The sequence below is a fragment of the Anomalospiza imberbis genome, chromosome 23 (assembly GCF_031753505.1).
Source record: "Anomalospiza imberbis isolate Cuckoo-Finch-1a 21T00152 chromosome 23, ASM3175350v1, whole genome shotgun sequence".
Taxonomy (NCBI): domain Eukaryota; kingdom Metazoa; phylum Chordata; class Aves; order Passeriformes; family Viduidae; genus Anomalospiza; species Anomalospiza imberbis.
Genome location: NC_089703.1, coordinates 8,057,277 through 8,079,764, shown reverse-complemented (window position 1 = coordinate 8,079,764; position 22,488 = coordinate 8,057,277). Strand labels below are relative to the sequence as shown.

Here is a 22,488-nt window from a genome sequence, read left to right as displayed (position 1 = left end):
GATCAATGACCTTCACTCGTAACCAGACTGGACAGTTCTGGCTCCCTCCCCCGGGCCTTCGATCAGATGTTTAGTTGGAAAGCTGAATGGGGAGAAGTCAAAGGAGGGGAAAGAGGATCATGTGCTTGGCAGACCTTATAGCTGTCCTTACCATATCTGGTCTGGGAATGGGTCTGAAGACTGATCCACTAAGGTCCTTAGCACCTCCTGCTCGCTTGGGTAACAGCGTACGCTCACGTAACCTTTTGGTGGAGGGTGAAGTCCACCAGTGGGGTCTAAGCAGGTTGAAAAGTCTCAGATGTTCAGGAAAAGGGTCTTGATGCCAGAATTCAAGGAGAGAACACTTAAAAGGCTCTTGAGAGACATGGAATGAGTCAGTTTTACTGTAAATTTCAGAGACATTGGGATTTCAGCCTTGCCTCCTCAGAAGGGGATTAGGATGTTTCCCAATAGTTTTTACCTATCAGCTCTGGCAGACCTGCAGGCATGACTCATTTGTATTTTAGTGTCCCCAAGTAAAGGTTGCCTTATTTTTACATGTCTGTCCTGTGAAAATCCTTATCCTCCAAAAAGCTGAGCTTTTGCCCTGCTCTTCATAAAGGTTTTAGACCTGTTTAGATGCTTTCATTTCTCTCCTTCCCCATATACCTGCAATTGCACTGATCTTTAATAGTGTTTATTTGTAGAGAGGAGCCCACTGAAATATTGCAAAATAAAACACAGTGATGAGTCGTGGTTTATTTACTCAAGCTTAACTGATGTAACAAACCTGATTTTATGTTAATAATGACTCAGAAGCAGAGTTGGGAGGAGAAGCCAGATCTTCTGATTCCTTTAACTATCCAACAGTATTTCTTCCTGTCCTTAGATCCAACAGCAGTTTTCTGAGCTGGGATACAGGCAGTAGGTCTGTGGCACCCTGATGAAACAGCTGGCTGAAAAAATAATAATAGTGCTTTGCAAGTTTGGAGGGTTCCATTAACATTTAGGAGCACATTCAGCTCTGGCAGACCCTGTATATACGCTGTCTGTCCGTCTGTCAGGCAGCTCTCCAGCCAGCAGGGATGCTGACCTGCAGAGTTCCTCAAGGAAAACCAGTTGGAAAGCACTTGGAGCAATCAGTGCTAAGTATGTACATGAGTGTTTGAGGGAAATGCATGTTCAAAATGCAGATCATAGAAATCTGTTGATAAAACCAAAAAATTTTAAAAATGAACAAATAGTGTAAAGTGAATGGTAGCAGTTCTCTGATGTCTTCTGCTGGGGGCTCATTCCAGAGCTGGTGCTCAGGCCATGGGCAGAGCTGGAGGTGAGGCTTATCTCACTACTTGAGCTGAATATGGAAAGGCTGCTTTAGCATATTGCCTCTGACAAATTATGTGGTGGTGCTGAGGCTCTTTTTTGCTATTACTGCAGTTATATATTAACTATTAAGAGCTACAGGTAAACCATCTGCTGATGTACCAGAGCTGCATTTCTCGTCAGCAGAACTATCCTGATTTTTGCCAGGGCAGTTTACAATCTGTCCCAATGTCTTTCTTGTGATTCTTGCTGAGTTTGTCTAAGCTGTATGTTGATAGAACATGCAAGGGGAAAAGGGGAGAGGACAAACTAAGGTGAGTTTGAAAGTAAAATGAGCAAACAATATTGCTAGCCTTGTCCTTTCAGAAGTCAAAAGCTACTCTCCTCCTCCCTGCAATTATAAGACTTAATAATACCAAGGTTTCTATGGTTCAGCATGCACACAGATCGCATTTCAGGTTGCTGTGCCCTGAAAGTGGGAGAACAGAGGGAGCAAAGGGAGGGATAGCACTGTGCACACATTTTTGTACAAAACAAAAATCTTATGTAACTTGCAAGATCTCAGACTTTAAGAAAATCATGAAGATTTACAAGGTTGACGAGTTGTCACATAGGCGCAATTTCTACTTGATTACCACGTCCCTGAAGTATGCTGACCTAGACAACAGCCTACTCAGGAACCTGGTTGCCATCTTCCCTTGCCAGGGCTAGTTACAACAGGAGCTGAAGCCAGTTGCCCCAAAAGCCAGGAATGATTTTTTTGGTAGACTTGTTTTACCTGGGGCTATCTGGCAGTGGAATAATGCAGAGCCTACATGAGCTGCTCACACATGGTATGGAGCAGAGAGGGTTTGTCCTCTCTACATCCATACTTGAGGAACTAGGAATTGGATGTCCTTGATCCCTGATATGGGAATAAAGTGAGGAGAGCTGCTTGGCATCATCTGCTGTAGCAGCACAGCCTAGGACTCTGGCTTTCCCCCCAAGAGGCTCATTTCTTTGCCCATGAGACTTTTGTATCCCTGGCTTTCCCAGCGCAGAGGGAGCTGCTGGACCATGAGAGGTGCTTCCCCCGCCTGTCCCTGACTTCCTAGTGCTCCCAACCTGTGGGAGACTAGCCAGGGAGAAAGAACTGTTATCCTTCCCCAGAAACAGATATCCAGGCAGAGCCTGAACAAGGAACGGGGGGCATTTCACGTGCATTTGGAGAGCATTGAGCTCTCAGGCCTTAGGTCCAAATTTTGAAAATCCACACAGTGTTCCTCTAGCAGAGTTGCCTCTCCTTTCGCAGCTGCAGAGAAAGGTGAAAGTGTTTCCCAGGACCCCACCAAGTCAGTCACCTACCAACTTCTGTCCTTGCTCTTTGAACCCTGCCACACTGGCTGTCCTCCCATTATCCTCTTCTGCCTGCTTCTTCCTCATTCCCCTGTGCCACTTTTTATGGGTTCACCAGAAAGGAGGGGAGATTTTTCTTCCCCTTGTTTGCTTCACACCATTACTCCCATCTGTTCATCCAGGCTCTTGGTTCCTTTGTTTTTCAGAGTCCTGTGGATTTGGGTGCAATTCACACTCTCTGGGATGCTCTTCTGGACAGTGCTGGTGTGGGGAGGAGGTCTGGTTCACAGGCCAGCACCAGGGGTGGGGGAAATGTGCATCTTCAAATTAATCAAAAAGCTCTCCTCCAGAAATGCTAATGGGGGGAAAGCAATTAAAGCAGCCTGGTTTTTATTAAGTAATCTGTGTTAAGAGCTTGTAATGAAGTTTAGTGCCGTTGTGACTTGATATTTCAGCTTCATCGGTTTGAGTCAAAACAATCCAAAGTGGGAAAGGAGCAGAGAGATGAGCTGCTCCCCAGCATCCGTTGTGCTGATTCTTGTTCCAGCTCATTCTTGCAGATTTCCAGTGTAATGCATAGGAGACCACTCACTCTTTATCCTGCTCAGGATGAGAAAGGGAGCTTTAAAATCTGCCACACAAACTGGATGACTTCTTCTTTAAAATACCTGTTCTCAACGTGAGAATGAATGTGGCCCCTTGGAACAGACTTTGCCTCATTTTTTGGGGTAATGCAAACACTAAGTTTTGCATAGGAAGCAATGAGAGGACAAGGGACAGCAGAAGCGAGGTGACACTGAGGAGCAGTGAGACCCCCCCAGATCAGTGCTGCATGCCTGTGAACAGGTTCATAAACCTCTTCTAACGTCTGGAAAAGTTTTAGCTGCCACAGAGTGAGGATGGAGATGTTACCTGCTACTCCTGTGCTCTGCACCTCCAGGCCTGTGCTTGCTCCCCTCTGAACAGCACGGCCCTGTTACCAGGGTGACAAACTGCTGGGGGCTGTGAGCAGCTGTGGAAGCAGCCCATCTCCTTCTCCTCTCCTTCCCCCCACTCCCAGAGAAGGCAAAAGAAAAAAGGGACAAAGTCCCTTTAAAGAGCTACATGCCAAGCCTCTGCCGTCCTGTTTTATCTGAAGTCCAACCGCATGTTGTTCCAGGGCCGATCCGCTTTAGCTAATTAATAATCTGACAGGAGCCACCCAAGGGATTAGCTGCTGAGACGAGCTAGACCAAACCCCCAGCAAATGAGCCCCATGCTCCCTGGGGACTCAGAGGTGACTTTGGGGGGCAGGGGGTTGCACCACATGCAGAAGGGTGTCAGAGCCCTGAAGGGGATTTATGGCATCTGGGAGGGTGAAGGAGGAGGTGAGGGGTTACAATTTATGAGATATAAACTAATAAATCAGTTAGTTGAAGAGGGAAAAGAGGGAAGCACCAAATTAAAAGATAACATCTTAAAGGAACAGTGTAAATTGATGGTGCTCCCTGTGGCAGGGGCACTAGGAGAGTTCCCAGTGCAGACCAGTTGTAGCTTTCTCTGCGCTTGCAACCTGGGAGAGAGGAAGAGAGGGACTGCAAAGCAGAAGAAAAAGGTGTGTTGATAGGGAGGAGGAGAGATGCATCTTTTTGCAGTCTATGCGAACAGTTGATGGTTTGGCTTTTGTGGCAGAGAGCACCTCTTTTGATCGCAGAACACAGGGGCTGTGGTGCCCCTGGCCTGGGAGAGGTAAATGGGTGAGGGGGGCTTGGTTAGGCTTAGTCGTCCCATTCAATTAGGCTTTCTGTGGGGGAACACCTCTTAAGTGGGATTAGTGGAGAGGGTCAACTTGGAGCAAGACAAAATTACTGTCAGGAAAGCTGTCTCAAGACAATGTGATACAGTTTTTCCTCCAAATTTGCCTCTTCACTGAGTCTTCAGGTGCTTGTGAGGCTTGAAGTTTGCTCCTGAAGAAAATGCTTGGTTTTGTTCTGGAGCCTTGTAGACGTCTGGAACTTCCTGGTGGTGAAGGTCCGATTCTCTTCTGATTTCAGGAGCTGTTGTTCCTGCTGGGCAGGGCAGTGGCCTTGGGCACAGGTTTTCCCCTGCCTCTTCCACTGCCCAGTCCCAAAGTCAGTTTGCCTTTCCATACCAGTCTTTTCGAGTGCCTTGAAACCTCTCCTGGCCCACAGTTCTTTCTGAGAGTGTGCCCAGGCCTCAGCTCTCTCTAGGGGCTGCTGTAATGCAAATGGTAATGTAAGATGGGATTTCCAAAAGCCGCCTTAGGGGGATTTGTAATCCCTGCCCCATGACGATGCTAGACACAAGCTAATGGAGAGGGGCCTGTGTGAGCCCTCTCTGCAGAGCCAGAGCAAACCTCTGAGTCCTTGCCAAAGGCCAAGCTTTTGGCATTGCTCCTTGCAAGGGCAGGAGACCACTTTATTTCCTCCATCCCGGCCCAGCCTGCAGCCGACCCAGGGCAGCACAGGCCCGGGCAGTGAGGCAGTGGCTGTGGAGTGGCTGGCTGTCCAGGAGCCAGGTGAGCTCCTCCTGCCCCACCCCACCACACCTCAGCCCCCCATGGCCTGGAGCCAGCCCAAGGCCCCGCATCCGGTCCCGTGTGAGCCACCAGCAGCCCTGAGGTGGTTGCTGTGGGCGCCCCTTTGCTGAAGAGGTGCTGGGATCATGTGGGTGTTGCCCTGGGGGAGCGCAGCACAGAGCCTGCAGATTGCTCTTCCAGTGGGGCAACTGCATTAAGCCAGCAAAACTCATCTGACTGCTTCGACGTATTTCCATCTAGAGAGCTACCTTGCAGCTTGCAGGGTCCCCCACGCAGACATGTTGAGCTCAGGTGGCTTCTTCCTGCGATCTCAAAAGGTAGAGAGTGGAGAGGGAGCAGTCCTGTGCCGTGCTGCGGCTGAACTGTGACCGTGAGACACCTTTCTGGGGGGGCACGGGAATTGCTTGGGCCTGGGCTGCCAGTGTGGTCTGGAAATCTGCTGCCAGCACTGCACCATCCCATCCCATCTCATGCCTCATCCTGCTGTGCTTGGGCAGTCTCATGGTGGGAGCATGTGGGGAAGCTCTCCTGGAAGCTGGGCTGGCAGTCACACCATTGCAGTCTCTCATATACACAGCCGTGGTTTGGCCTCCCTCCTGCAAAGCTGCCAGTAGCCCACACTGCTCCTGACCAACATCATTAGTGTGGGTATTTATATTTCATTAACAACATTAAACCAAAATGGCATTAAAAGCAACACCAGTGATAAATAGCTTATTAATAAAAAGGGAATGGGCTGTACCACGCACAAATTCAATCCCTTCCTAAATATGTCTCTACCACTAAAACCAGCCTTTTAACTCCTGCTAATCTGGAGAAATTTGAAGGATGTCTTGGGGGTGGATGGTACGCAGATGAAGGCAGGGGGTGGGGGCACACAGTGTCATATAGTTTGGTTTTTCCTAAGGCAGCTGACAGGGGTGGGAAGATGTAGATTTCTCAAAGTGCTGTTGTATTTCCATTGTTGTGTGGGACTCGCTCGGTTGTGTTTCTAATGTAATTTTGATTGTGTTAAAACAGCAGTAGTATTGAAAGCATGAAACAAAAAAAGGAAGAGAGACTGAAAGTTCAAGTGAGTGTCTGCCTTTGATTTTAGTGCCCTCTCCTCTGTTTCCCCTACACTCTTACACACACCTTTGCTGGCTTCGACAGGACCATCCACAAAAGCCACCAGCACAAAATCTCTTGCTTGCACCAGACTCAGTCTCTTCCAGTGATATCTGAGGACAGCCAGCCCTGTCCTCATTCCTCCCAATGTGTTTATTCTAGGGATTAAGAATGTTAAAAATGTGGCTTTTCTTGTAAGCTTGTCAATCAGCTTATTATTTTTATTTTCTGTTTTTGTTTGCCCCCAACTCCTTATTCTGCGAAATTACTTCCTATGCTTCTCTCCCACCCTAAGTACAAAGGCTCTTTTCTTGCTCTTCCTGCTCTCTCATTCCACAGTAAGTTAATGAACTCAGAAACTTGGATGAATCTGGAGTTGAAAGCCCCCCGCAAACCACCTCCGGGTTTCTCAGCAAGGTTCCCCTCTCCATCCACCTCCTGGGCACTTTTCCAATGGGGAGGACAAAGTATAGGGCTTTCCCTTGCTTCTCCATACTCTTACCATGCAGCACAAACTGCTGCCTCCTTTGCATCCTGTGTCCAGTTCTGGGCTCTCAGTTTAGGAAGGACATTGAGCATGTCCAGAGGAGGGCAACAAGGCTGGTGAGGGGCTTGGAACGACTGAGGGAGCTGGGGCTGTTTGGCCTGGAGAAAAGGAGACTCAGAGGTGATCTTACCACTCTCTACAACTTCCTGGAGGGTAGGTGTAGTCAGGTGGGGGTTGGTCTCTTTTTCCAGGCAGCAACTGACAGAACAAGAGGACACAGTCTTAAGGGTTTCCCTTGAGCTGTGCCAAGGGAAATTTTGGTTGGATGTTAGGAAAAAGTTTTTTACTGAAAGAGTGATAAAGTACTGGACTCATCTGCCTGGGGAGGTGGTGGAGTCACCATCCCTGGATGTGTTTAAAAAAAGACTGGATGTGGCAACTTAGTGCCATTGTTTAGCTGAGGTGTTAGGGTATGGGTTGGACTCGATGATTCTCAAAGGTCTCTTCCAACCCAGTGATTCTGTGATCCAGACACACTCCCCTGCTCCCAGGACATTTGGATCCCCCTGCTCTCCTAGATGCAGTGTGTGCTCAGCAGCATGTGCACCCTCCATCCCAGGCATGTTATCTCCAGAGGCAGCAGGGCAGCAGCAGGGCCTGGGCATGCTCCTGTACCGTACTGCCTGCATAGGCACGCCGCAGTGCAGCTTCCAAAGACTGGGCAGCTCTTGACTTAGTCATGCTCCTCTGCCTTACTCTGCCTGAATGTACCTTAATGGCTTAGGTTGCAGTGTTTGCAGGTTTTAGACAGTAACTTTGTGGTCTCCCTAATTTGGACTGATATACTGACCTCTCAGCTTGCATCATGCAAGGGCTTCTCATGGAGAACGAGCCCTCTTCCCCAGCCTGATCACGTCCAAGTTGGCATCAAAGATAATTTTCTGCACTTCTATCCTAAGGACAGTGGTAGTCCTGAATGTAGGATTTGAGGTGCAGCTGGCATCTTTCTGTTTCCTCCTCTCCTCATCCTTAGGTCTTTCTGACACAGGCCAGGCAAAGGTTGGATGGGGAGCACAAAAAGATTGCAGAGCTGGCTGGAGTCACCTCCATGACCTGTGTCTTCCATATGATGGAGAGCAACCAGAACACAAGACAAGGTGTTTTATCATTTGTTTGCCTGCCAGCATGGGCAGTGTCATGGGTCACATGTCTCCTGGTTAGCTGAACTGTGAAGTGTGTGCCCTGGCAGAGGCATGTAAGAGAGGAAGCTCATCAGAACCTGCCTGTTCCCACTCAGCTGATTGTCGCAGGGTCTGACCCTTAACTGACATGAGCACTAAGATAATCGGATGTTCAGAGCAGGGAGGGGAAGAGAAGGGAAAGAAACTAGGCATCAAGATAATCATGATTTCCCCAGAGCCATGAAGGGAACTCAGAGGCTGATATCCAACAGCATTTCTTCGTCTCACTCTTACCACAGCATCGAGGATAAGTAAAAAGCTGATGCTGCTTACCTTCTGTGGTCCTAGCCCCAATCCTGGAGCACTCCTTCCTGCAGAGAACTTGGCAGAGCAGGGTCAGGGTCAGGAGGGAGAACTGGCTGTACTCAAACCCTTTTTTCTAGAGGCTGGGAAGGACTCAGAGATTGGGAGATGCAGCATGGGAGTTGGCCATAGCACTGGATGAGCATCTTGACTGTGGATGGACAAAGAACACAGAGAGAACACGGGAACCTGGGATCTGCTTAAGTGTAGGCAGCAGAGATTCCTACAGCCAGCAGAAATGGGAGTGGATCAGACAGAAATGCCCTGCACAATTAGTAACCATGAGTTGGCAAGGGGAAGATGTCTGAGCTTTTGAGCTTTTCACCCTGAAGCCATTCCTGGAAATATCCCTGAGGAAACACTATTAAACTGTCCTGTCCACTGGGAAGACCACCCCTTCCCCAGTGACAGTGCCAGTAAGGATGGTGTCAAGGCTGCTTAGGACTGAAAGTGACAAAAGTAGCCTCTCCCTTAGTCCTTCTCTGTTACTGTGCTTCCTTTTCATTCTTTTGGAAGGATCTGTTACACATGACTTACTGTCACCTGCCAGATCTTGGGCTTTCTCTCCCCTGAATGACCAAACAAGGATGTGATGTCTTGAGCCCTGGTTTTCATTATGGAGAATAGCCCCTGTGAAGGGACTCTTGGGTGGAAGGAAGCATAAGCTTCCCCCGTCTGCTGAGGCATATGTTTCATAGGAAATTGTTACATGCTCCTGGGAGGACACTCTCTGCCACTTTGGAAGGTTATTGTGGAAGCTGTCTCACAGCTTATCAGGTCTGTGTCTGAGGGCTAAGAGAGCCATGTCCTATTTCATACACTGACAATGTGAGAACAAGCAGACCTGAACTGGTGCTCTGTGTCCAAAGGATGGCCTCCCACAGGGCATGGAGCCCTGCTGAGTGGGAAGCTGATCTGTACCCAGCTCCCAAAATACTGCTATTAGTGCCCACCCTAGCAATTCTGCAAACTCCACAAGCTGTCTGTTCCATTGCAGCTCTCTCTATGGAGTGTCTTCCCTTGGAAGGAATTTTAATCAAACTTGACTGAGGAGTGCTGAAAAACATGAGGAAGTAATTACAAATATGAATTTACAGCCTCCTGGAGTACCTCCCTCCTTCTTTCTCTTTGCATAGCGCCTGTGTTTACCCTGTTTCCTACCGTTACCAGTCTCATTCCTCAAGCCCTCCTCCGCTTCGCTGCCTCTGTCCAAACCCCATGTGTCAGATTTGTGACCCTCAGTGCTGCCTCAGAGAGAAGAGCAAAGGTAGAGCCAGTTCTGGGTAAGATTGTGGCCCTCACTTTTTTCTGTGAGGCAATAATAAGCCAGCAGGAGGACAGTCCCAGGAGGAAGTTGCAGGTTCCCTGAAGGAAATTGGCTGGAACAGCCTCCCTGATTGTCTGCGATTTCCCAGCTAGATAGGCCCCAGGAGAGGGGTAGGCTGGAGCAGGGTGGAATCAGCCTGGAAATCAGGATGGGCTGGATGCTTCCTCCATAAGGTGTTATTTTCTCATGTGTGCTGTTCTTGAGAGTCTTTCTTTTCTTAATTATTTTCATGCATGCAGTCATTACGCTGGGAAGGCTCTTAGCTTGGCTGACTGCAGGATCCATTACCAGCGCCTCGGGGTGGTCACATATTCCAGTGCCATTCACAGGTTATGTACTGGCCTTGTTGGCTCTTGCTCCCTGATTCCAGGTTGTCCTTCTTTCGTTGCACGTGGGCATAGAGTGAGTCTGTGTGTTGCCTGTATGGAAAAGAGAGCTTTCACTCCAGAGACTGTGGGCCTTTCGCAGAAGGGAGAGTGAGGAGAATTGTGTGGGTGAGAGGCTAAGCCCAGTCCAGTTGCCTTGGGCAGGAATTAAGGGGCAAGGTGTGAACTGTGTGTGGGGGTAGCAGAAGAGCTAAGCCACTCAGTCACTTCTTCTCTCATCTTCACTTTGCTTTCTTCTTAAAGCAGTAGGAGAAATGGCTGGCAAGTTACTGGGCACTTGGAATTCCATGTGACTGTTCAGACAGTTGCCAGCCTGTGTAGGGATTAGGAAGAAATGTGAATTTTTTGGTGGAATTTAGAATAAATGGGTAAATAATTTGTATGGAAGATTTTTTTTTTTTTAGGGTTATGGCCTGGGGGTAATTTATTTTGCTTGGCCCTAAGGGGGACAGAGAACCAGCTGTCCCAATGCAAATAGGGGAGGGAATTCCCTGCCTTTCTGGCAGGCACTTGGTGCAGGGTTGAACAGAAGGCTCTGGAACCCCTGGGCTTACTAGATGTGTGATTCAAATCTGAATTTGACTGGCTGGGACTCTCCTCTTCTGGATAGTCAAAAGAAACCAACCCCAAATGCTTTTCCCAAATCTGCTATCAAAGAGGCTGCTACCATGGCCCTACATTGGGCTGTTTGGTGATGAAGGAGAGAAGGGGGAGTAGCATAAGTACTCCCTTGGGATCCCCTCTTACACTCTCATTTTCCTGTAACCACTTTCATTTTTTTGGCTAATTAAAGACTCTGAGCAGTTTTCAGCCTGTGGGGTTTCTTTTATTTGGTTCCTCAGCAATTAACTTTTTTACTGAACAAAGTTTTGATTGAGCTGGGGCCCATGTCTTGGTTTAAAATTTCTCCATAGCCCTGTGAATCCATGCCCTTTCCTATCTCATCCAGGGCTCAGTGCCACCTTCTCTTCCATCACTGGTAATTCTTCCCAGTGCTGTCGTCTGCCTCTGTGCTTTCTTCTCCACCTTCACTCTCACCAAGACCCTTGTTCTGCAGAGAAAAGGAGGTCCCAGCAGCCTTTTTGCCCCGTCTTCAGAGGGCCAGGAACCCTGCTTGTTCCAAGTTGCAGAGGCTTCCCTCTGTTCAGAGGTTTTCCCATGACATAGTCACAGTGGGCTGGGAAGAACCTGAACTGCAAGACCAGCCTGTCTGTGAGCAGCTGTGCCTGTTCTGCTCTGGTGTCTCAGGGTTTTTGTGGGCTCAGTTCCCTCCTTGCCTGGCGCCTAAGCCCTTTACCCAGCCCATCTGTCCCTTTCCTCACATCGAGAAGGGCCATGGGCTCCTAGGTTCCCTTCGTGGTCCAGGGGCTGTCCAGGTGGGAGGCTGCCCACATGCCAGAATCACCTGGCCCAGAACTCACCTGCAGTGGGACCTTGCAGTGCCTCTGTGTTATCTGAGAGCCCATGCTCTGCTCTTAGAGCTGGTGCCTGTCCTCACCTGCCAGGGATTCCACTTCGGATGACCAAGGTCATAAACCTGCACACTCAGCTGGAGGCATTGACCTCCTGTCCTGAAGGGCCTGATCTTTCTTACCTTGAGCTCTTTGCCGACTGTCCTGGCACAGCTAAAACACACCGTGTACCTCGCTCTGCCCCAGCTCCTCCATCACCCCCCGCTATGCAGTGAAAAAGTGGCCACTCAGCTTGGAAACTCATTGCCCAGCTGTTCTGGAGCCCTGTAACCCCCCTTAGCCCCTGTCAGGATAACAAGTGTTGGACATATTTGTTGTTTTGAGGATTAGTGCTTTTGTTGTTGTTTTCCCTGAGAGCCGTTTCCTTTGCTGTTGTGCGGTGGTGTAGGCAGCTGTCCCTTTCAATAAGGAATGTCAGCACCTCCACCAAAGTGCCGCCCCCTCCTCGGGCTGGTTTCACCCTCCCTCACCCCCCCAGCCCATTCCCTGTGGTGAGTGTGCCCACGCCAGGCAGGCACGCACGAGCTTTGGCTTGCTGGGGGAGCGCACCTGCAGCACCTGCACACACACGCCGGTGCTGGCGGCTGTGCCGGCACTGCCGTGCACACTCCCCTTGGCACCAGCCAGGCTGTGGGGGTGTGTGCCACTGCTTCCCATCTGTCCATCCTCTGCCCTGCATGCTCCTCCTGGCATCAGCGGTCATGGGTGTGTGTGCCCCTGTGCTTCCTTCCATCCATCCATCCATCCATCCATCCATCCATCCATCCATCCATCCATCCATCCATCCTCTCCCACTCATCCTGTCTGTGCACACATACACAGTCGTGGGCCTGCAGCATGCTGCACCAGGCACTTCCACCCTGCACATCCAGCAGCATGCAGGGATCTGTATAAACTTTGTTTTAAAAGGGAAAAAAGAAAAGAGCAAATGAAACACAAAGCCTCCAACCTAACCTGTGTGCATACAGCAAACTTTCTATCGTCTGTGGAAAATACCCAACCTCATGCCCAAATGCTGGAGGTCTGAGACAGTTGGAGTGCAGGAGGGAGAGAAATCGTGGTTTCCAAGGACTGATTAGATGGCATGCCAAGTGTATTAAATTTTGCAGACATTTTAACAGCAATATGCTAGATAGTTGGGTGTCCCCTGAGGCTGCTGGATTTTTTATATCCTTCACAGAAGGTCAAAGCCCTCTTCTGCCTGCCCCCCTCCCTCTCTCTGCTGTCTCTCTTTCATTCCTTGTCCCTTTCTCTCTGTGTCACTGTCCCTCACACACTCTCTCTCTCTCTCTCTCACTTTTTTGGTGCACTTGCTCCTTCTATTTTGCTCTGTGAATATAAAATAAAAGATCAGTCATTTGTGAGTTCCCTCGTGAGTGGAAATTTGCACTCCCTGTGGTCTCCTCACACATAGATGGGTATGCTGGGGCTTTCCCCTCTCTTTTCTGCACTTTGTTTTGGGGAAAATATGTTTTCCTCCCATCACTCCCCAAACATCAGTGCTCTCCCCCCTGCTCTTTTTTTGATTTTTGTAGCAAAAGATAAAAAAAAAAAAGGGCAGGAAAAGAATCCATCTGGCATATGAATAATTGAAATGGCTTAACTCTGTTCCTGTTGCTGTTGTTTGCTCTCAGTTCTTCCTCCCCCGCCCCAACCATAGCATCCCCCCGGGATATGGGAGTTGGAGGTAAGGATGTATTGATTCCCTTGAGGGAGGTGGTAAGGGGGGTCAGCATGCAGCTCATGCCATTCTTCCAGAGCCCTGTCCTGAGGACAGTGTGTGGTTTGAGTGTCACAGGGGATGGGAGGGTTGCTTTTCCCCGTGTCCCTGTGAGGCCTCCCCTGGCTGGCCCAGGAGTCATTCCCAAGGCAACTCCCAACAGCCCACAGTGCCATCAGCCTTTCTGCCAGACTCCGGCTGCCACAGCGTGCCCCTCCGAAGTGGTGACAGATTTTGGTCTCTCCACAGCATATTCCTCTCCGCCTGCTTGCTCCAGTGCCTCAGAGACCTCCTGTCTGATCCCTGCTCCATGGCAGAGCTGAGCAGGATGGGGACCTGCTGTGCCAGCCCTCCCCGCAGTGCTCTGCAGCTTCTCTGCAGCTTCTCTGCACAGCCAGTGCCTTCCCGTGGGTCAGAGCAGGGATCCCAGTGCTGATCCCACTCCCACAGCTCTAGGACACAGCTGCTGGCAGTGGTGTAAGTCTACACTTCCCTCTCATCCTGCTCCCTGTTGAGCACTCTGAGTGAGGTTACGGGTTAAACTTTTTAGAAGTTGTCATAGAAGTCTTAAAAATAACATCCCTCCTTCCAGTTTAGGTTCTCCAGTGTGTGTTCAGGTTCTCCAGCTTAGCCCCAAAATGCTGGACCTGTTGCCTTTTCTGTTCCCAAGTGCTTGGGCCAGCTGGGGTACCTGTGTGCCTGGCAGCCAGGGTGCAGCTTTTGCTGTCCCTTTAAAACCATTTAGAGTAAAACCAAAGAACTTTAGGGCATTCATTCTGGATGAAGATGAGTCTCCAGATGACAGCCTGATCCATATCCTTCCCCCAAAGCAGCTTCCATTTTCCTCCTCCCTATTGCCTTCTGCCCACTCTCTCCTTCCCCTCTGTCCGTCTGTCTGTCTCATTTTCTCTGCTCCATGGAAAGGAGAAGCTGACATAAGGTGTTGAACCTTTAAATATACGCATTGAGCTCCTTTTTTCTGTAGTTAGTGGGCTGCCTCTGAGGAGTTGTATGTTTTGAAGCAGGTATTTGTGTATACTTGGCAGGTGTTGGGTGTGCGTGGTGTGTTTTTGGGGGATGTTTGTGTATTGTTGGGGAGGAGTTTATATTTAGGCTCTGTTTTTTGTGGTTTGGGTAGGTAATGTATGTATGAACGAGATGTGTGTGTTTATCAAGCTGTTTGTGTGTGCTTTTATTCTGGCTTAGTGTTTGTTGTGTGGGCACATACCTCTATAGTGTGTAGATTGTATGTATGTAGATTTGTGTATGTTTTTCCTTACGTGAGGCCAGTGGAGGAGTTTGGGCTTGACTCATAAGGATTTTGTGTGTTTTAGGATACACACTCTTTGTGTTACATATGAGTTTTGTATGTAGTGTTTGTGATGTTTGCTTATTTCATTAATTCTGGCATTTGGAGGGATGGGCTTTGGTGAGTCTTGTGTGTGTTTGGAATGTGTTTTTCATGACTGTGCATTTACAAAATTACAAGAACAACACTGAAAAGAGGTTAGAAAAGTGATCAAGGAAAATAGCCTGCTGGAATATTCAGAGGTGCAAATGTCTCATTAGTAACATTACTGGAGTGGGAGGTGTTCAGGGCCAGGAAAATTCCTACTAACTGAGAGAGATTTAAAAAAAAAAAAATCTTTGTTCAAAAAAAAAAAAACCCAGGAAAAATCAGAAAAAGAAAAAAAATTCAGATTCAAATCAGGTTCATCATATATATGTAGATGCGTAGGTCTTTTTCTAAAATGACTCCTACACATGATCTGAAAGTTGCATGTAAAATTTTTGGTAACCCAATACTTGGTACAAATAATTAGATATTTAGATCTAATAAAACTGGTTTGATGGGGAAATCACTTTCTCCTGTGCAGATTTCCATTTGAAGGCAAGTTTCGGTCCTTGTGTTTGTTTTTTCTGACAGTAAAACCTAGGGTTTGGCACCAACAAAAGATATTCCCTGTAAATATCTAAATATCTGTTCTCTGCCATAAACATTGAGAGATGTGCCCAATCATGTCAGAGGAGCCTATTTATGCACTTTGTGCTTTCATGTTACCTGCAGTGCACTTTGTGGGGAGGAGGAACACAGCAAACTCTAAGCCAAGAGGGTGATTGCTGTCCCTGGGCAAAGCAGCCACATCCGCCACCAAGGCTGTGCCACAGGGGCTGGGTGACGGCTCTGGGGCAGACCTCAGTCAGAAAGCCCCTTGCCAAGGGCAGCCAGAGGCCCTGGGCGAACACCAAAGGTGGGCAGAGAGCTGGAGATGCGCCGAGGGTTGGCACCCCCAGCACAAGGTGTGTCCGGCATCGCTGCCTCTGGCTCCGTGTGGGGCACACTGTCAGCTGCTTCATTCTGGCTCCTGGAGCCACTGGGTCCCTGGGCATCTTGTTGCTGTCCGGGTTAGATAAGAAATCCCCTCTACTTGGGCCACCAGGTGAGTGGCCACCTTGGCACGGCAGTGGGGCCGGCAGCAGGGTCCCTGTTGGTAGCTCAGGCATTCAGCTGCCACAGGGAGTGCTGAAGCAGATGGAATGATCTTCCCTGGTCTCATCCTGGAAGAAGTGTTGTCATGCAGCAAGTTGCCAGTTCTGCCTGCTGATCATGGTAAACACAGCTTTCACCTGGAAGTGCCATGCCCTAAGCATTTTGAAGGACACTCAGCAGGGAGATGTAGGGTAGGCGCTCTCTGCAGGGATGGGATTCTCATCCATGCCCAAGCTGTGTAAATCCCTAAGTAACAGTACCATTTTCCTGAGGCTTTGAACTTGATTTACTCGAGTGTTGCTGCAAAAGGAGTCTGGCCCATTGCCTTGTGGAGGAGGTAAAATTACCACAGATAAACCCCAGTCAGCAGAGTGGAGTCTGTCTGCTTTTGTTCTCTGCTTAGGCCTTGTGGCACTGGGTGTGCAGGGCTGGGGCAAGGGGCTGTGCATCAGGTACAGCTGGGTGAAGAGTAATTTCCTGCTTCTCAATTAAAATGTATGTGTAAATATGTGTAAATTTGCTTTGAGTTAAATGGAGGCAAGCATTCAGATTTTACACAGTTTGGAATGTTAGATTTTAAAATAAAATTAAATTACGGTGGTATTGACAAGGTGGTAAAAGCAGAAAGTTTTCATTTAGACAACAACCAAATTAAACACTCAAAGGAAAATGGTGTTTCCTTCTGTACATTGAACATTCTGTACAATACAAAAGTAATCTGGATTTGTGAAAAGTTTGGCTGTTCCTTCATTTACATTTTTCATCACAAAAAATTTTGGTAAAAACTCTGATCTTGCTTGAGTGGAAAGATTTGTATTTAAAATATTTTTAAAAATATGAGTCATAGTTTATTTTCCTGTTGACTTTCACAGCATTGCTAACATAACCTAGCATTGCATCTGCTGGGTTTGGAGGGTTTTGTTCACTGAACTAAGCTAAGCAGATTTTGAATAAACTAGGAAGACTGATGTTGGGATGGAGACTTGTCTGGGAATGGGAGGCTGGGAGATCCCGTGGCAATTGTCAGTTTTTAGTGCAGTCGCTGCCCCTCCAAGTACCAGGCTTTAGTTACAGCTCACGGTCAGGATGCGTCCCTCCCACAGAGCCAGGGTGCGTGTGCATTGCTCCCAGGATGGTGTGTGTTGCTTTTCCACACCTGCCCCTCCAAAAAGTGAGTGTAACCTAACACACAGCATAACATCTTTATGGAGGTGATGGGCTTCCTTCCACACTGGGCTTATACGGAGGTGTGGGGGAGACTCAGAGTGAGAACAGCATAGCTGAACCATCAGTTTTAATAGCTTCTTTTAAAAAATAGAAGAAATTAATTCACAGTCTTCCCAGAAGTACAAGATCGTAGTAATTGGCACCTGGAAATGTCAGTCAGATTTCCCCTCCTTGTCTCCAGCACTTCGATGGTGTATTTGCTGCTGGATGTGACTTAAACAAAAAGTTAAAAAATTAAAAAATAAATAAAATAAATTTTAAAAAGCCTTTCCTTCATGCATATGGAGTTTTTTGGGGGAAAAAAAAAAAGGTATTTTAATGCTTTCTATTAAATTGGGACTAAAAGTGGTGTCTTAATTTGCATTCATTAGCATATTTGCATATAGATCACTGAAATGGTGGAAGAGGAGAAGAGCCTATAAATGAAAATTCTTTTAAAGGCACAGGCATCCTTTTATTTATTTTCAGTCTCTCTCCCCTTTGCAAACGTCCTCTTGACAGTAGCTGAATGGAGTTTGCTGCGTGGAGTGGGATGCAGCCGGGAAGGAAGGCTGGTGGGACACAAGCAAGGGGTTTGTGGTGGACAAGTTGAGGTTTGGGTGCCTGTGGCCATCTCCAAGTGCCAAGGACAGGCTGTGGTGAGGCAGCTGTAGCCCCTGCACAGGGCAGGGTCTGCTGCCAAACCCTCCACTTGTACCAGTGACCAGGAGGCCAGTGACCTCCTGCGTGAGGAAAGCAGTGTGCCAGGCTGCTGCTTGGGAGAGTAAAGGTTTGGGCCATGCATGTCCAGCAGCTTCTTAAAGAGGTTGTGTGGCTCCTTAGTCAGACAGGAAAGATGCACTTGTGATTCAGGCCTGTTCCCTGGAAATTTGTCACTTTGGGCTTTAATTTCTTTGCTCTGCTTTCACACACCTTCCCATACATTCTTTCCTGTGAAAAGATTTTTTTTCCCCAGCCTAAATCAGGCAGAAAGCTTTTATAGACTTCCTCAGGCTTTGCACTGATTTGCTTGTAGTCAGTTATAATAATAATAGGAACAATTACTCTTTTAAAATAAATTTCCCAGTTGTGTTTCCTTGTGATGCAAGGCACTTCCACACTACAGTTTTTGTCTTACATGATGTGCTGCCTAGCTGTTACAAAAAGTAGTTTGAGTGGCTCCCAAGTGTTTTGTTCCAGACTGCAAATGTTTGTAAGCTGTGCTATAGATGGACCAGCCAATTTGAGATAGAGACTGTCATGAAGACAGATAAATCAATAATGAGAAACACTCCTTCCTAAGGGGTTGAAAACTGGGATGGAAAGGAGGACTAGAAACATTCCATGAGGAGTGATGGGCCCAAGGTGTGTGACAGGACAGAAATTCAGCATAGAAGAGCTTTTCCCAAGACATAGATACAATGGGGACAGATTGGATGTTCCCATCAAATTCCCAACCTTTGAGGAGAAATTAAGACAGTCAACAGAGATAAAAATGGGAATTCAGGCTGCAGTTTACACTGACCCAGGCTGTTCTTAGCAGCTGTGGTTTGATCCTGGCTACAAAGCCACTTAATGAGCATCCAGGCCATGTCGCAGGAGGTAATTTGTCTGGGCAGCAGTGTGCCAGGGTGCCCTGTTTGGCTCAGAGGGCTCTGGGGACAGAGCTCCCCTTCTTGGAAAGTTTCCCTCCAGGGAATTGTCTGGATGTTTTCTCCCTCTCTCCCACCCACGTACACACACATATCACATGCAGCACAGTGAAGACGAGGGTTGATGAGATGGGATGATGAGTGAGGAAAACAGACGGTCAAAGGATCAAGGGTATTTGGTCTGTCCTAGTGCCCAGTGCTGGCATTCAGGCCTCGGCTTTGGCTTAGCTGGGAAGGGAATGAGAAGTCAGTTTGAAAGTACTCAGGAGGGTCTGTGACCCAGGCGAGGTTGTGTGCTGTCCCCACTGCTGCTCCCATCTCCTGCTGAGACAATCCCAACGGCTGGAAAGATGGGGATGGCTGCGAGCACTCTGAGGTGTCCCGTAGGCTCTAGGCACCCCCAGCATCCCAGCGCTCGAGGCTCGGGAGTAAGGGGAGGGTGAGCAGGAGAGGCTTCCCATGACAGGGCAGGTGCCTGCTGGCCGTGGGTGCCGTCCCTGGCCTGAGTGGATGTGAATGGGATTGGCACCGGGAGGGCTGGGGGCCGGGGGAGCTGGCGCTCCACCGCTAATGAAAATCGGAAACCGATTGAACAGCACAAGGTGCCCAGGCAGCAGGTTGTGGAAATGAGGAAGGGAAAGAGCGGGGAGGGGGGTGGTGTGCGCCTAATGGAAGCTTCTGCGAAGCGGATGTCGTATTGATTGCTGTGTGTCTATATTTATATATTATCAAGTATATAAACTTCAGCAGATGTATGGCGCATAGATAAATAAAATGCATGCTGAAAAATTAATGAAATGTACATGCAAATCCACCACCATCGATCATGCCAGCTGCCAGAACCAGAGGGGCTTTTTACTTTTAGGCTTTTTCTTTCCTTTCTTTCATATGCTTTCCCTCCTTCCCCTCTAGAAAAAAAACCCAAACCCCAAATTCCCCTACATGAGAAATTCCTCATACAGGACTGGATGAAATGTGGCAGGATTTTGTGAGGATCTCAGTATTTTGTCTGAGTGCTGCCTGCGAGCTGGTATGGGCAGAAGGCAAGGCAGTGTGGCAGTGCAGGTGAGGAGCTGGAAACTGAGAGGGTACTTGGGAGCTGGCAGAGTGGTGTTACACCACGAGCAGATGGCCTATGTAAGGGCAGAGAAGTCAGGGCAGATGCAGGCTAAGTGTTAAACATTTTTAAAGTGGAAGGCAACTGTTATTTTAGGGAAGCCACCCAAGAGCCTTATACCTCCAGTCACTCCTCTGGTGGTGGCTCCAGGCAAAGTTAGCGGGACTGGGAGGGGCAAACAAACCTGCAGTGTGAGCTTTTGGGCTGAGAGTAGCCTGTGGGAGCTTTGCCACTGAATTCTGCAAGAGTGGCACAGTGAGAAATTTTCCTGGATGCATTTTATTTAGGGATAGTAGATGTGTGAGGAGTTAAACGTGGGAATGTCCCTTTGTGTCAGGGACTGCAGCAAGTCCTGCAGGGCTGTGGGAGGCCTTGTTGGCTCATGGAGCTGGGAGAGCAGCTCACCTGGCTCCTCCCGGTGTTAATCCTCATCTGCCTGTGCTGCAGGTATATTTTGTTTGCCTTCTGCAAACTTTCTTTTAAGCTTTTCCTCGCTGTGCTCACAGAAGCAGAAAGCAAAGGACTGTGCTCGGAGGGTTTGACTCCCTTGTGTCCTTTCCTGACAAATATGTCCCCTCTTTCCTAAGTGGACACTTACCACATCCCCTCTCCTCCCCAGTGCTGTGCTGCAGCTGCCAGGGGCTGGCTGGGCACAGCACTGGGGCCCTGTACCAAGGTGCCTGGTGCCCCTCTTCACCCAGCCTGAAAGCAGAAGCCAGGGCTCAAGAGTAGTGCCAAGCTCTTGAACATCATCCCCCGCTTGGGGCAGGGCTGGTTGGCAGCCGGGCTGCAGGATTGTTGTACACCCCCTGCCACGGACTGTGACTGTCGCCTGTGAGCCCCTGGAAGCCAAGAGGAAACCATCTGTGGGAGGAGTGGCTGGAGCTCCTGCAGGCTCCCAGCTCCCAGGGCTGCCAGGCCTCACGGGGCACGGGCGGAGCGGGTATTTTTAGCCACTCTTTCTGTAGTTGCTGTTTGTTGTTAGCCGTGTCCCACTGTGAGTGGCAATGCTCCACACTCGCCAAGGGTCACCAAGAGTTTAATAGAGCAGCCACACAGCTCCTCGGCGGTGCAGCTGGTGACCGACTCCCGGCTTTCTTGCGGTCTCTGCTGTACTCGTCCTGCTGCCCCAGAGCAGAGCTGTTCCCTCCCAGCTGCGCCAGAGTCCCATACCGGCAAGGCGTGGTGTCCAGGCATGAGGGGGCTCTTTTCTGCTGTTTTGGGATGTCTGAACTGCAGCTAGGCACTAGAGCTCTCCTTTACCTGCTGTTATTTCTTAGCAGTATCACATGCTTTCTCCTTCTCCCTTTATCCCCTGATTTCAGCGCTTGGTTTTCGGTATGTGCTCCAAACAGAAACTGCAGGTGAGAATGCATCAGAAATTGCCTTCTTCTGCTTGTCCAGTGTCAGGTCAGGCTGTGCCAGTCCTCAAGGCAGAAACTCTGCCAGGAATGGATTTCCTCAGTTTGGCTGACCGCATTTCATGTTGTTGCTGTGAGCCAGGCAAGAAATTAGAGGTTAGGGATGTGTTAAGAGCCCAGGCAGCTGCAGTGCGACTCCAGAGGTGTAAGATGGCATGTGGTGACCTGCACCAAAGGGGCTGGGCTGGCCTCAAGCCTTCTTTGGTGGGAAAAGAAGATCCCAAGCAATGCTGGTGAGAGCCAGCCCCTCATTTGTCCCGTGGAGAGGGCAGGGAGGTGTTGAGGGCAGGCAGCAGGCAGCCCACGCACAGCTCAGTTTTCCCCAGCTGAAGCCACGGAGCCGGGGTGGGCTGGGAGCTGCAGCTCCTCGCAGTGCACGGGCCTGGCTTCTCTCCCCACTTCCTCCAGAAGCCATGAGGGGAAACTAAGGGAGAGTTCAGATGACAATTAAAAAGCCAAAAGAAAACCCCACAGAAGATGAGCATCAAGGCAGTGCGTTTTTTTTCTTTGACACTTTCTTATTCCCCCCCTACTCTGTCTTCCTCACGGTGTTTCCAGGAGACTCTCTCGTCGGCTCAGAAAGCTGCGTAGGCCCATGGCGGCTCAACCTTTCCCTCTCCCTGAGCCCCGGTCTAATCAACCCCTATAATTTATGCAGAAAATATGATTTATATTTAATTTCACCACACTTGCATTGTTAATTTGAGATGTAATTAACCCGTCGCTATGACAACTAATTTCGTGATGCCGTAAATTACCGCCGTCTTTTCATCAAAATTCAGTTACTTTGGCTCCTGTGTGCAATGTACTGATGCAATTAGGTTGCTAAGGGCAACCCAAAAGTGTTCAATTTCTTTTGTGTATCTGCAGTGGGGTAGAAGCTCTCGTGTGTTATCCCAAAGTCCTGTTTTCTTTGGTAAAGAGCAGGGCAGACAAGACCATGGAGGAATGTGCGTGAGGGAGATGGAGCGGAAGAGTGTCCTGTGCTGGGGTTTCCCTGTGTGAGCCTCTCCACCTCTCCATGTGTTTATTTTTCTAATTGTTTTAAAAGAGCCGGGCTCCTGGTCACGCATGACCCTGTTTGTCTTAAGCCAGCGCTTTCTGTCTTCTCCCTTCCTCTCTCCCAGGCATTCCTCCTTGATGGTTTGGGGAGAAACTAGGCAATGAGGGAACGCTTTCACTGCTGCTTTCATCCTAAATACCAGCAACATGCCTCAGTCCTTCCCTAAGTTTGTGTCCCTCTGAATTTGTGTGTGTGTGTGCAGAGAGAACTTGTTTATATAGATCTCCCCCCCCTTCTTTATTTAAAACAAAAACCCTCTGTGTTGCTTTTGTCACGTTAATTCCCATTTTGCCAACACCAGGGGCCCAGGCAGACGAGT

General features: G+C 48.9%; 1 protein-coding gene across 30 annotated transcripts in view; it reads left to right on the top strand.

Moving 5' to 3' along the window:
• The window catches only part of CASZ1 (castor zinc finger 1), a 273,107-nt gene that overhangs the window by 117,920 nt on the left and 132,699 nt on the right, over window positions 1-22,488 (top strand). The gene's annotated exons all lie outside the window — the stretch shown is intronic.